The 12,608-nt window shown below is 46.3% G+C and overlaps 8 non-coding genes across 8 annotated transcripts; all 8 read left to right on the top strand.

The window, feature by feature from the left end:
• Window positions 1-1,034: 1,034 nt before the first annotated feature.
• Window positions 1,035-1,225, top strand: LOC142275926 (U2 spliceosomal RNA). The gene has a single exon (XR_012739484.1). It is a non-coding gene; the product is annotated as a U2 spliceosomal RNA (small nuclear RNA).
• Window positions 1,226-2,612: 1,387 nt separating this feature from the next.
• On the top strand, window positions 2,613-2,803 carry LOC142275925 (U2 spliceosomal RNA). Its single transcript, XR_012739483.1, has one exon. It is a non-coding gene; the product is annotated as a U2 spliceosomal RNA (small nuclear RNA).
• A 1,387-nt stretch (window positions 2,804-4,190) lies between these two features.
• LOC142275923 (U2 spliceosomal RNA) lies at window positions 4,191-4,381 on the top strand. The gene has a single exon (XR_012739482.1). It is a non-coding gene; the product is annotated as a U2 spliceosomal RNA (small nuclear RNA).
• A 1,387-nt stretch (window positions 4,382-5,768) lies between these two features.
• Window positions 5,769-5,959, top strand: LOC142275922 (U2 spliceosomal RNA). The gene has a single exon (XR_012739481.1). It is a non-coding gene; the product is annotated as a U2 spliceosomal RNA (small nuclear RNA).
• A 1,387-nt stretch (window positions 5,960-7,346) lies between these two features.
• On the top strand, window positions 7,347-7,537 carry LOC142275921 (U2 spliceosomal RNA). The gene has a single exon (XR_012739480.1). It is a non-coding gene; the product is annotated as a U2 spliceosomal RNA (small nuclear RNA).
• Window positions 7,538-8,924: 1,387 nt separating this feature from the next.
• LOC142275920 (U2 spliceosomal RNA) lies at window positions 8,925-9,115 on the top strand. The gene has a single exon (XR_012739479.1). It is a non-coding gene; the product is annotated as a U2 spliceosomal RNA (small nuclear RNA).
• Window positions 9,116-10,502: 1,387 nt separating this feature from the next.
• Window positions 10,503-10,693, top strand: LOC142275919 (U2 spliceosomal RNA). The gene has a single exon (XR_012739478.1). It is a non-coding gene; the product is annotated as a U2 spliceosomal RNA (small nuclear RNA).
• Window positions 10,694-12,080: 1,387 nt separating this feature from the next.
• Window positions 12,081-12,271, top strand: LOC142275918 (U2 spliceosomal RNA). Its single transcript, XR_012739477.1, has one exon. It is a non-coding gene; the product is annotated as a U2 spliceosomal RNA (small nuclear RNA).
• The last annotated feature ends 337 nt before the right edge of the window (window positions 12,272-12,608 follow it).

The following is a 12,608-nucleotide window of genomic DNA, read 5'->3' as shown; positions in this document are numbered from 1 at the left end:
CTCTCCGCTTCCACTCCAAAGAAAGTTACCTGTTTATTCCTATCATGCATTGGTTTTTGGGGTTTTCTTTGAGTAATGATGATCTCTTTAGTAGTCTGTTGGCGCCCTCTCCTGGAGGAATAGTTTGCTTGCTCTTGGACATTCTAAAAGAGAGGTCATGATAGACATTGAGCTTCTGAGCTCAATTGGGGACAGTCATGGGTGATGAATGTTTGCAACCTACTGCGAAGCCTCATACCGCAATATAAGGAACGTCAAATACTAAGAAAGGGCGGCCTATGAAAGAATTACTACTTTCAATAAGTACACTTAAACGGCTAATTGGGAATAGAAAAACTGTAAAAAGCCCTCTGAGAAAGCCCCCCTCTAACCTTTGATAGTAAGCTTTTCTGTAGTCTGCCTGTTGATGTATTTTCCGTTTGAACTGTGCACAACATGAAGAGACGGAACACTGGCGGCTTGTCACAATGCCCCCCGATGACATCACAATAGCGCTGCTGCCTAGAAAACAAGCTGCGCAGAAGAAGTTGTTCTTTGGGTGGGAGGGTGGGCTAGTGGAAGGAGGGGGCAATCTCTTTTTTTCCCGGGTGGTAGGGGGATGACAGGAGAAGGGAAGCGGGTGGTGAGAAAGGTACAGAGGGCAGGGTTTGGGGGCTGGGAAGGAAAGGGAAAAGATTAGGGTTTGGGGATGATGAAAGGGCTTTCTACGGGTAAGGATGGCAAAGGGTGGCAGTGACGGAAAGTCAGGCAACCTGTCCTGTCCGTCTTTTTGTATCGTGAATTGGAAAGACTGCAAGGGGGAGGGGAGTTGCTTGCGCCCTAAAGGAGGAGTTATTCAGATTCATTGCAGTGGGCGGCGGCTGCAAAACGCACCATTCTTCTTGTTTTTGCTCTGCAAAGCAGCCTTTTCAAGGGTTGGCTTGGGTGACAAAATGTCTTGTGTAGGCGTGGGTTTGTCTCCCTCTCGCTCTCTCTCCCTAAGATGTGTCCGGCATAGGCCAGGGTGCCACTCGAGGCCCAAACCAATTCTGGTTATCGCTTCTCGGCCTTTTGGCTAAGATCAAGTGTAGTATCTGTTCTTATCAGTTTAATATCTGATACGTCCCCTATCTGGGGACCATATATTAAATGGATTTTTAGAACAGGGAGATGGAAAAAGAGCTTGCTCTGTCCACTCCACGCATTGACCTGGTATTGCAGTACCTCCAGGAACGGTGCACCCCTTCTTAACCCAGTTTCCAAAAGCAGAACTCAATTCACCTGATTCATATTAGCCCGATTTAATGAATTGGAAGAAAGCATACGTCTTCATATGCACCTCAATTTGGCCCATTCACTTTTCACACTTCCTCCTTTTGTTTTTTATCTTTCACACTTTTGACTTTCTTTATTCATCCAAATAGCAAACTCATCACCACTCAACCTGACCAACTCGGCTATGTCCCCGTGCTGCAGTTCTCTGTCTTATCTAGATCATTTGCAATTGAATGGAATAGATCCCTTTTGGACAAAGTGGATTCACCTGCTGCTGCAGTGACCACAGGTGTGATAAGATCTAGAATTGGCATCTGGTGCGATCTCTCCGCTTCCACTCCAAAGAAAGTTACCTGTTTATTCCTATCATGCATTGGTTTTTGGGGTTTTCTTTGAGTAATGATGATCTCTTTAGTAGTCTGTTGGCGCCCTCTCCTGGAGGAATAGTTTGCTTGCTCTTGGACATTCTAAAAGAGAGGTCATGATAGACATTGAGCTTCTGAGCTCAATTGGGGACAGTCATGGGTGATGAATGTTTGCAACCTACTGCGAAGCCTCATACCGCAATACAAGGAACGTCAAATACTAAGAAAGGGCGGCCTATGAAAGAATTACTACTTTCAATAAGTACACTTAAACGGCTAATTGGGAATAGAAAAACTGTAAAAAGCCCTCTGAGAAAGCCCCCCTCTAACCTTTGATAGTAAGCTTTTCTGTAGTCTGCCTGTTGATGTATTTTCCGTTTGAACTGTGCACAACATGAAGAGACGGAACACTGGCGGCTTGTCACAATGCCCCCCGATGACATCACAATAGCGCTGCTGCCTAGAAAACAAGCTGCGCAGAAGAAGTTGTTCTTTGGGTGGGAGGGTGGGCTAGTGGAAGGAGGGGGCAATCTCTTTTTTTCCCGGGTGGTAGGGGGATGACAGGAGAAGGGAAGCGGGTGGTGAGAAAGGTACAGAGGGCAGGGTTTGGGGGCTGGGAAGGAAAGGGAAAAGATTAGGGTTTGGGGATGATGAAAGGGCTTTCTACGGGTAAGGATGGCAAAGGGTGGCAGTGACGGAAAGTCAGGCAACCTGTCCTGTCCGTCTTTTTGTATCGTGAATTGGAAAGACTGCAAGGGGGAGGGGAGTTGCTTGCGCCCTAAAGGAGGAGTTATTCAGATTCATTGCAGTGGGCGGCGGCTGCAAAACGCACCATTCTTCTTGTTTTTGCTCTGCAAAGCAGCCTTTTCAAGGGTTGGCTTGGGTGACAAAATGTCTTGTGTAGGCGTGGGTTTGTCTCCCTCTCGCTCTCTCTCCCTAAGATGTGTCCGGCATAGGCCAGGGTGCCACTCGAGGCCCAAACCAATTCTGGTTATCGCTTCTCGGCCTTTTGGCTAAGATCAAGTGTAGTATCTGTTCTTATCAGTTTAATATCTGATACGTCCCCTATCTGGGGACCATATATTAAATGGATTTTTAGAACAGGGAGATGGAAAAAGAGCTTGCTCTGTCCACTCCACGCATTGACCTGGTATTGCAGTACCTCCAGGAACGGTGCACCCCTTCTTAACCCAGTTTCCAAAAGCAGAACTCAATTCACCTGATTCATATTAGCCCGATTTAATGAATTGGAAGAAAGCATACGTCTTCATATGCACCTCAATTTGGCCCATTCACTTTTCACACTTCCTCCTTTTGTTTTTTATCTTTCACACTTTTGACTTTCTTTATTCATCCAAATAGCAAACTCATCACCACTCAACCTGACCAACTCGGCTATGTCCCCGTGCTGCAGTTCTCTGTCTTATCTAGATCATTTGCAATTGAATGGAATAGATCCCTTTTGGACAAAGTGGATTCACCTGCTGCTGCAGTGACCACAGGTGTGATAAGATCTAGAATTGGCATCTGGTGCGATCTCTCCGCTTCCACTCCAAAGAAAGTTACCTGTTTATTCCTATCATGCATTGGTTTTTGGGGTTTTCTTTGAGTAATGATGATCTCTTTAGTAGTCTGTTGGCGCCCTCTCCTGGAGGAATAGTTTGCTTGCTCTTGGACATTCTAAAAGAGAGGTCATGATAGACATTGAGCTTCTGAGCTCAATTGGGGACAGTCATGGGTGATGAATGTTTGCAACCTACTGCGAAGCCTCATACCGCAATATAAGGAACGTCAAATACTAAGAAAGGGCGGCCTATGAAAGAATTACTACTTTCAATAAGTACACTTAAACGGCTAATTGGGAATAGAAAAACTGTAAAAAGCCCTCTGAGAAAGCCCCCCTCTAACCTTTGATAGTAAGCTTTTCTGTAGTCTGCCTGTTGATGTATTTTCCGTTTGAACTGTGCACAACATGAAGAGACGGAACACTGGCGGCTTGTCACAATGCCCCCCGATGACATCACAATAGCGCTGCTGCCTAGAAAACAAGCTGCGCAGAAGAAGTTGTTCTTTGGGTGGGAGGGTGGGCTAGTGGAAGGAGGGGGCAATCTCTTTTTTTCCCGGGTGGTAGGGGGATGACAGGAGAAGGGAAGCGGGTGGTGAGAAAGGTACAGAGGGCAGGGTTTGGGGGCTGGGAAGGAAAGGGAAAAGATTAGGGTTTGGGGATGATGAAAGGGCTTTCTACGGGTAAGGATGGCAAAGGGTGGCAGTGACGGAAAGTCAGGCAACCTGTCCTGTCCGTCTTTTTGTATCGTGAATTGGAAAGACTGCAAGGGGGAGGGGAGTTGCTTGCGCCCTAAAGGAGGAGTTATTCAGATTCATTGCAGTGGGCGGCGGCTGCAAAACGCACCATTCTTCTTGTTTTTGCTCTGCAAAGCAGCCTTTTCAAGGGTTGGCTTGGGTGACAAAATGTCTTGTGTAGGCGTGGGTTTGTCTCCCTCTCGCTCTCTCTCCCTAAGATGTGTCCGGCATAGGCCAGGGTGCCACTCGAGGCCCAAACCAATTCTGGTTATCGCTTCTCGGCCTTTTGGCTAAGATCAAGTGTAGTATCTGTTCTTATCAGTTTAATATCTGATACGTCCCCTATCTGGGGACCATATATTAAATGGATTTTTAGAACAGGGAGATGGAAAAAGAGCTTGCTCTGTCCACTCCACGCATTGACCTGGTATTGCAGTACCTCCAGGAACGGTGCACCCCTTCTTAACCCAGTTTCCAAAAGCAGAACTCAATTCACCTGATTCATATTAGCCCGATTTAATGAATTGGAAGAAAGCATACGTCTTCATATGCACCTCAATTTGGCCCATTCACTTTTCACACTTCCTCCTTTTGTTTTTTATCTTTCACACTTTTGACTTTCTTTATTCATCCAAATAGCAAACTCATCACCACTCAACCTGACCAACTCGGCTATGTCCCCGTGCTGCAGTTCTCTGTCTTATCTAGATCATTTGCAATTGAATGGAATAGATCCCTTTTGGACAAAGTGGATTCACCTGCTGCTGCAGTGACCACAGGTGTGATAAGATCTAGAATTGGCATCTGGTGCGATCTCTCCGCTTCCACTCCAAAGAAAGTTACCTGTTTATTCCTATCATGCATTGGTTTTTGGGGTTTTCTTTGAGTAATGATGATCTCTTTAGTAGTCTGTTGGCGCCCTCTCCTGGAGGAATAGTTTGCTTGCTCTTGGACATTCTAAAAGAGAGGTCATGATAGACATTGAGCTTCTGAGCTCAATTGGGGACAGTCATGGGTGATGAATGTTTGCAACCTACTGCGAAGCCTCATACCGCAATACAAGGAACGTCAAATACTAAGAAAGGGCGGCCTATGAAAGAATTACTACTTTCAATAAGTACACTTAAACGGCTAATTGGGAATAGAAAAACTGTAAAAAGCCCTCTGAGAAAGCCCCCCTCTAACCTTTGATAGTAAGCTTTTCTGTAGTCTGCCTGTTGATGTATTTTCCGTTTGAACTGTGCACAACATGAAGAGACGGAACACTGGCGGCTTGTCACAATGCCCCCCGATGACATCACAATAGCGCTGCTGCCTAGAAAACAAGCTGCGCAGAAGAAGTTGTTCTTTGGGTGGGAGGGTGGGCTAGTGGAAGGAGGGGGCAATCTCTTTTTTTCCCGGGTGGTAGGGGGATGACAGGAGAAGGGAAGCGGGTGGTGAGAAAGGTACAGAGGGCAGGGTTTGGGGGCTGGGAAGGAAAGGGAAAAGATTAGGGTTTGGGGATGATGAAAGGGCTTTCTACGGGTAAGGATGGCAAAGGGTGGCAGTGACGGAAAGTCAGGCAACCTGTCCTGTCCGTCTTTTTGTATCGTGAATTGGAAAGACTGCAAGGGGGAGGGGAGTTGCTTGCGCCCTAAAGGAGGAGTTATTCAGATTCATTGCAGTGGGCGGCGGCTGCAAAACGCACCATTCTTCTTGTTTTTGCTCTGCAAAGCAGCCTTTTCAAGGGTTGGCTTGGGTGACAAAATGTCTTGTGTAGGCGTGGGTTTGTCTCCCTCTCGCTCTCTCTCCCTAAGATGTGTCCGGCATAGGCCAGGGTGCCACTCGAGGCCCAAACCAATTCTGGTTATCGCTTCTCGGCCTTTTGGCTAAGATCAAGTGTAGTATCTGTTCTTATCAGTTTAATATCTGATACGTCCCCTATCTGGGGACCATATATTAAATGGATTTTTAGAACAGGGAGATGGAAAAAGAGCTTGCTCTGTCCACTCCACGCATTGACCTGGTATTGCAGTACCTCCAGGAACGGTGCACCCCTTCTTAACCCAGTTTCCAAAAGCAGAACTCAATTCACCTGATTCATATTAGCCCGATTTAATGAATTGGAAGAAAGCATACGTCTTCATATGCACCTCAATTTGGCCCATTCACTTTTCACACTTCCTCCTTTTGTTTTTTATCTTTCACACTTTTGACTTTCTTTATTCATCCAAATAGCAAACTCATCACCACTCAACCTGACCAACTCGGCTATGTCCCCGTGCTGCAGTTCTCTGTCTTATCTAGATCATTTGCAATTGAATGGAATAGATCCCTTTTGGACAAAGTGGATTCACCTGCTGCTGCAGTGACCACAGGTGTGATAAGATCTAGAATTGGCATCTGGTGCGATCTCTCCGCTTCCACTCCAAAGAAAGTTACCTGTTTATTCCTATCATGCATTGGTTTTTGGGGTTTTCTTTGAGTAATGATGATCTCTTTAGTAGTCTGTTGGCGCCCTCTCCTGGAGGAATAGTTTGCTTGCTCTTGGACATTCTAAAAGAGAGGTCATGATAGACATTGAGCTTCTGAGCTCAATTGGGGACAGTCATGGGTGATGAATGTTTGCAACCTACTGCGAAGCCTCATACCGCAATATAAGGAACGTCAAATACTAAGAAAGGGCGGCCTATGAAAGAATTACTACTTTCAATAAGTACACTTAAACGGCTAATTGGGAATAGAAAAACTGTAAAAAGCCCTCTGAGAAAGCCCCCCTCTAACCTTTGATAGTAAGCTTTTCTGTAGTCTGCCTGTTGATGTATTTTCCGTTTGAACTGTGCACAACATGAAGAGACGGAACACTGGCGGCTTGTCACAATGCCCCCCGATGACATCACAATAGCGCTGCTGCCTAGAAAACAAGCTGCGCAGAAGAAGTTGTTCTTTGGGTGGGAGGGTGGGCTAGTGGAAGGAGGGGGCAATCTCTTTTTTTCCCGGGTGGTAGGGGGATGACAGGAGAAGGGAAGCGGGTGGTGAGAAAGGTACAGAGGGCAGGGTTTGGGGGCTGGGAAGGAAAGGGAAAAGATTAGGGTTTGGGGATGATGAAAGGGCTTTCTACGGGTAAGGATGGCAAAGGGTGGCAGTGACGGAAAGTCAGGCAACCTGTCCTGTCCGTCTTTTTGTATCGTGAATTGGAAAGACTGCAAGGGGGAGGGGAGTTGCTTGCGCCCTAAAGGAGGAGTTATTCAGATTCATTGCAGTGGGCGGCGGCTGCAAAACGCACCATTCTTCTTGTTTTTGCTCTGCAAAGCAGCCTTTTCAAGGGTTGGCTTGGGTGACAAAATGTCTTGTGTAGGCGTGGGTTTGTCTCCCTCTCGCTCTCTCTCCCTAAGATGTGTCCGGCATAGGCCAGGGTGCCACTCGAGGCCCAAACCAATTCTGGTTATCGCTTCTCGGCCTTTTGGCTAAGATCAAGTGTAGTATCTGTTCTTATCAGTTTAATATCTGATACGTCCCCTATCTGGGGACCATATATTAAATGGATTTTTAGAACAGGGAGATGGAAAAAGAGCTTGCTCTGTCCACTCCACGCATTGACCTGGTATTGCAGTACCTCCAGGAACGGTGCACCCCTTCTTAACCCAGTTTCCAAAAGCAGAACTCAATTCACCTGATTCATATTAGCCCGATTTAATGAATTGGAAGAAAGCATACGTCTTCATATGCACCTCAATTTGGCCCATTCACTTTTCACACTTCCTCCTTTTGTTTTTTATCTTTCACACTTTTGACTTTCTTTATTCATCCAAATAGCAAACTCATCACCACTCAACCTGACCAACTCGGCTATGTCCCCGTGCTGCAGTTCTCTGTCTTATCTAGATCATTTGCAATTGAATGGAATAGATCCCTTTTGGACAAAGTGGATTCACCTGCTGCTGCAGTGACCACAGGTGTGATAAGATCTAGAATTGGCATCTGGTGCGATCTCTCCGCTTCCACTCCAAAGAAAGTTACCTGTTTATTCCTATCATGCATTGGTTTTTGGGGTTTTCTTTGAGTAATGATGATCTCTTTAGTAGTCTGTTGGCGCCCTCTCCTGGAGGAATAGTTTGCTTGCTCTTGGACATTCTAAAAGAGAGGTCATGATAGACATTGAGCTTCTGAGCTCAATTGGGGACAGTCATGGGTGATGAATGTTTGCAACCTACTGCGAAGCCTCATACCGCAATATAAGGAACGTCAAATACTAAGAAAGGGCGGCCTATGAAAGAATTACTACTTTCAATAAGTACACTTAAACGGCTAATTGGGAATAGAAAAACTGTAAAAAGCCCTCTGAGAAAGCCCCCCTCTAACCTTTGATAGTAAGCTTTTCTGTAGTCTGCCTGTTGATGTATTTTCCGTTTGAACTGTGCACAACATGAAGAGACGGAACACTGGCGGCTTGTCACAATGCCCCCCGATGACATCACAATAGCGCTGCTGCCTAGAAAACAAGCTGCGCAGAAGAAGTTGTTCTTTGGGTGGGAGGGTGGGCTAGTGGAAGGAGGGGGCAATCTCTTTTTTTCCCGGGTGGTAGGGGGATGACAGGAGAAGGGAAGCGGGTGGTGAGAAAGGTACAGAGGGCAGGGTTTGGGGGCTGGGAAGGAAAGGGAAAAGATTAGGGTTTGGGGATGATGAAAGGGCTTTCTACGGGTAAGGATGGCAAAGGGTGGCAGTGACGGAAAGTCAGGCAACCTGTCCTGTCCGTCTTTTTGTATCGTGAATTGGAAAGACTGCAAGGGGGAGGGGAGTTGCTTGCGCCCTAAAGGAGGAGTTATTCAGATTCATTGCAGTGGGCGGCGGCTGCAAAACGCACCATTCTTCTTGTTTTTGCTCTGCAAAGCAGCCTTTTCAAGGGTTGGCTTGGGTGACAAAATGTCTTGTGTAGGCGTGGGTTTGTCTCCCTCTCGCTCTCTCTCCCTAAGATGTGTCCGGCATAGGCCAGGGTGCCACTCGAGGCCCAAACCAATTCTGGTTATCGCTTCTCGGCCTTTTGGCTAAGATCAAGTGTAGTATCTGTTCTTATCAGTTTAATATCTGATACGTCCCCTATCTGGGGACCATATATTAAATGGATTTTTAGAACAGGGAGATGGAAAAAGAGCTTGCTCTGTCCACTCCACGCATTGACCTGGTATTGCAGTACCTCCAGGAACGGTGCACCCCTTCTTAACCCAGTTTCCAAAAGCAGAACTCAATTCACCTGATTCATATTAGCCCGATTTAATGAATTGGAAGAAAGCATACGTCTTCATATGCACCTCAATTTGGCCCATTCACTTTTCACACTTCCTCCTTTTGTTTTTTATCTTTCACACTTTTGACTTTCTTTATTCATCCAAATAGCAAACTCATCACCACTCAACCTGACCAACTCGGCTATGTCCCCGTGCTGCAGTTCTCTGTCTTATCTAGATCATTTGCAATTGAATGGAATAGATCCCTTTTGGACAAAGTGGATTCACCTGCTGCTGCAGTGACCACAGGTGTGATAAGATCTAGAATTGGCATCTGGTGCGATCTCTCCGCTTCCACTCCAAAGAAAGTTACCTGTTTATTCCTATCATGCATTGGTTTTTGGGGTTTTCTTTGAGTAATGATGATCTCTTTAGTAGTCTGTTGGCGCCCTCTCCTGGAGGAATAGTTTGCTTGCTCTTGGACATTCTAAAAGAGAGGTCATGATAGACATTGAGCTTCTGAGCTCAATTGGGGACAGTCATGGGTGATGAATGTTTGCAACCTACTGCGAAGCCTCATACCGCAATATAAGGAACGTCAAATACTAAGAAAGGGCGGCCTATGAAAGAATTACTACTTTCAATAAGTACACTTAAACGGCTAATTGGGAATAGAAAAACTGTAAAAAGCCCTCTGAGAAAGCCCCCCTCTAACCTTTGATAGTAAGCTTTTCTGTAGTCTGCCTGTTGATGTATTTTCCGTTTGAACTGTGCACAACATGAAGAGACGGAACACTGGCGGCTTGTCACAATGCCCCCCGATGACATCACAATAGCGCTGCTGCCTAGAAAACAAGCTGCGCAGAAGAAGTTGTTCTTTGGGTGGGAGGGTGGGCTAGTGGAAGGAGGGGGCAATCTCTTTTTTTCCCGGGTGGTAGGGGGATGACAGGAGAAGGGAAGCGGGTGGTGAGAAAGGTACAGAGGGCAGGGTTTGGGGGCTGGGAAGGAAAGGGAAAAGATTAGGGTTTGGGGATGATGAAAGGGCTTTCTACGGGTAAGGATGGCAAAGGGTGGCAGTGACGGAAAGTCAGGCAACCTGTCCTGTCCGTCTTTTTGTATCGTGAATTGGAAAGACTGCAAGGGGGAGGGGAGTTGCTTGCGCCCTAAAGGAGGAGTTATTCAGATTCATTGCAGTGGGCGGCGGCTGCAAAACGCACCATTCTTCTTGTTTTTGCTCTGCAAAGCAGCCTTTTCAAGGGTTGGCTTGGGTGACAAAATGTCTTGTGTAGGCGTGGGTTTGTCTCCCTCTCGCTCTCTCTCCCTAAGATGTGTCCGGCATAGGCCAGGGTGCCACTCGAGGCCCAAACCAATTCTGGTTATCGCTTCTCGGCCTTTTGGCTAAGATCAAGTGTAGTATCTGTTCTTATCAGTTTAATATCTGATACGTCCCCTATCTGGGGACCATATATTAAATGGATTTTTAGAACAGGGAGATGGAAAAAGAGCTTGCTCTGTCCACTCCACGCATTGACCTGGTATTGCAGTACCTCCAGGAACGGTGCACCCCTTCTTAACCCAGTTTCCAAAAGCAGAACTCAATTCACCTGATTCATATTAGCCCGATTTAATGAATTGGAAGAAAGCATACGTCTTCATATGCACCTCAATTTGGCCCATTCACTTTTCACACTTCCTCCTTTTGTTTTTTATCTTTCACACTTTTGACTTTCTTTATTCATCCAAATAGCAAACTCATCACCACTCAACCTGACCAACTCGGCTATGTCCCCGTGCTGCAGTTCTCTGTCTTATCTAGATCATTTGCAATTGAATGGAATAGATCCCTTTTGGACAAAGTGGATTCACCTGCTGCTGCAGTGACCACAGGTGTGATAAGATCTAGAATTGGCATCTGGTGCGATCTCTCCGCTTCCACTCCAAAGAAAGTTACCTGTTTATTCCTATCATGCATTGGTTTTTGGGGTTTTCTTTGAGTAATGATGATCTCTTTAGTAGTCTGTTGGCGCCCTCTCCTGGAGGAATAGTTTGCTTGCTCTTGGACATTCTAAAAGAGAGGTCATGATAGACATTGAGCTTCTGAGCTCAATTGGGGACAGTCATGGGTGATGAATGTTTGCAACCTACTGCGAAGCCTCATACCGCAATATAAGGAACGTCAAATACTAAGAAAGGGCGGCCTATGAAAGAATTACTACTTTCAATAAGTACACTTAAACGGCTAATTGGGAATAGAAAAACTGTAAAAAGCCCTCTGAGAAAGCCCCCCTCTAACCTTTGATAGTAAGCTTTTCTGTAGTCTGCCTGTTGATGTATTTTCCGTTTGAACTGTGCACAACATGAAGAGACGGAACACTGGCGGCTTGTCACAATGCCCCCCGATGACATCACAATAGCGCTGCTGCCTAGAAAACAAGCTGCGCAGAAGAAGTTGTTCTTTGGGTGGGAGGGTGGGCTAGTGGAAGGAGGGGGCAATCTCTTTTTTTCCCGGGTGGTAGGGGGATGACAGGAGAAGGGAAGCGGGTGGTGAGAAAGGTACAGAGGGCAGGGTTTGGGGGCTGGGAAGGAAAGGGAAAAGATTAGGGTTTGGGGATGATGAAAGGGCTTTCTACGGGTAAGGATGGCAAAGGGTGGCAGTGACGGAAAGTCAGGCAACCTGTCCTGTCCGTCTTTTTGTATCGTGAATTGGAAAGACTGCAAGGGGGAGGGGAGTTGCTTGCGCCCTAAAGGAGGAGTTATTCAGATTCATTGCAGTGGGCGGCGGCTGCAAAACGCACCATTCTTCTTGTTTTTGCTCTGCAAAGCAGCCTTTTCAAGGGTTGGCTTGGGTGACAAAATGTCTTGTGTAGGCGTGGGTTTGTCTCCCTCTCGCTCTCTCTCCCTAAGATGTGTCCGGCATAGGCCAGGGTGCCACTCGAGGCCCAAACCAATTCTGGTTATCGCTTCTCGGCCTTTTGGCTAAGATCAAGTGTAGTATCTGTTCTTATCAGTTTAATATCTGATACGTCCCCTATCTGGGGACCATATATTAAATGGATTTTTAGAACAGGGAGATGGAAAAAGAGCTTGCTCTGTCCACTCCACGCATTGACCTGGTATTGCAGTACCTCCAGGAACGGTGCACCCCTTCTTAACCCAGTTTCCAAAAGCAGAACTCAATTCACCTGATTCATATTAGCCCGATTTAATGAATTGGAAGAAAGCATACGTCTTCATATGCACCTCAATTTGGCCCATTCACTTTTCACACTTCCTCCTTTTGTTTTTTATCTTTCACACTTTTGACTTTCTTTATTCATCCAAATAGCAAACTCATCACCACTCAACCTGACCAACTCGGCTATGTCCCCGTGCTGCAGTTCTCTGTCTTATCTAGATCATTTGCAATTGAATGGAATAGATCCCTTTTGGACAAAGTGGATTCACCTGCTGCTGCAGTGACCACAGGTGTGATAAGATCTAGAAT

The sequence above is a fragment of the Anomaloglossus baeobatrachus genome, unplaced genomic scaffold (assembly GCF_048569485.1).
Source record: "Anomaloglossus baeobatrachus isolate aAnoBae1 unplaced genomic scaffold, aAnoBae1.hap1 Scaffold_3899, whole genome shotgun sequence".
NCBI classification, from domain to species: Eukaryota; Metazoa; Chordata; class Amphibia; order Anura; family Aromobatidae; genus Anomaloglossus; species Anomaloglossus baeobatrachus.
The sequence above is the reverse complement of the archived record's forward strand: the minus strand, read 5'-3'. Positions and strand labels throughout refer to the sequence as shown.